This window comes from Cupressus sempervirens, chromosome 1, assembly GCF_028749045.1.
Source record: "Cupressus sempervirens isolate cs-2001-9-10 chromosome 1, ASM2874904v1, whole genome shotgun sequence".
NCBI lineage: Eukaryota > Viridiplantae > Streptophyta > Pinopsida > Cupressales > Cupressaceae > Cupressus > Cupressus sempervirens.
Genome location: NC_143118.1, coordinates 345530295 through 345530967, shown reverse-complemented (window position 1 = coordinate 345530967; position 673 = coordinate 345530295).

Below are 673 nucleotides of genomic sequence, written 5' to 3'. Positions count from 1 at the left end.
CCCTTTATCCAATGCTGATGTGACCCTCACAGCTGGTCTGTCCGTCCCCCCCGAAGTTTTTATTTCTGAAGCCATTCTTGACCATGTGGTCAATAATCCCCCCTTGGTTCCCACCCATATGCTTGCTTCCCAATTAGCCCCCGGCTCCCCTTGCTCGATGTTCGAGATTAGGAAGGTGGTGGTTGAGACTAATCTTCCTGCCACACCTTCTCCTACCTTAGTGGCATCCCTGCCCATTCCTCCTGGGCTCTCCCCCCTTGAACCTTGTCCTCCCTTGTTCCGCCTTGACCCACCTGTCACTCCCAACCTTGTAACCAATTGGGATTGCAAATTGGTTGTTAACCTTTCCAATGCCACTCTCGACCCCCTCTCTTTTAACTTCTTGAAACGGGGCCTCGATTTTACGATGACGCCGCAAATCATCCCATGGGTAGACTTCCTCATGGAAATCGAGAATGCCATTCGCTCTGTCCCTAATGATGTTGCCGAAATTATTAGGCAAGATTGTGCAGTCGCCCTCAGACATGCCAAACCGCCTAGGCACAACATCCCCAAGGTTGAGCTCCTCGCTTTCAAAAGTTTGTTGAATCATAATGACCTAGCAATCATCAAAGCGGACAAGGGCAATGCCACTGTCATTATGAATCAACAAGACTATGTCGCAAAAATGCTT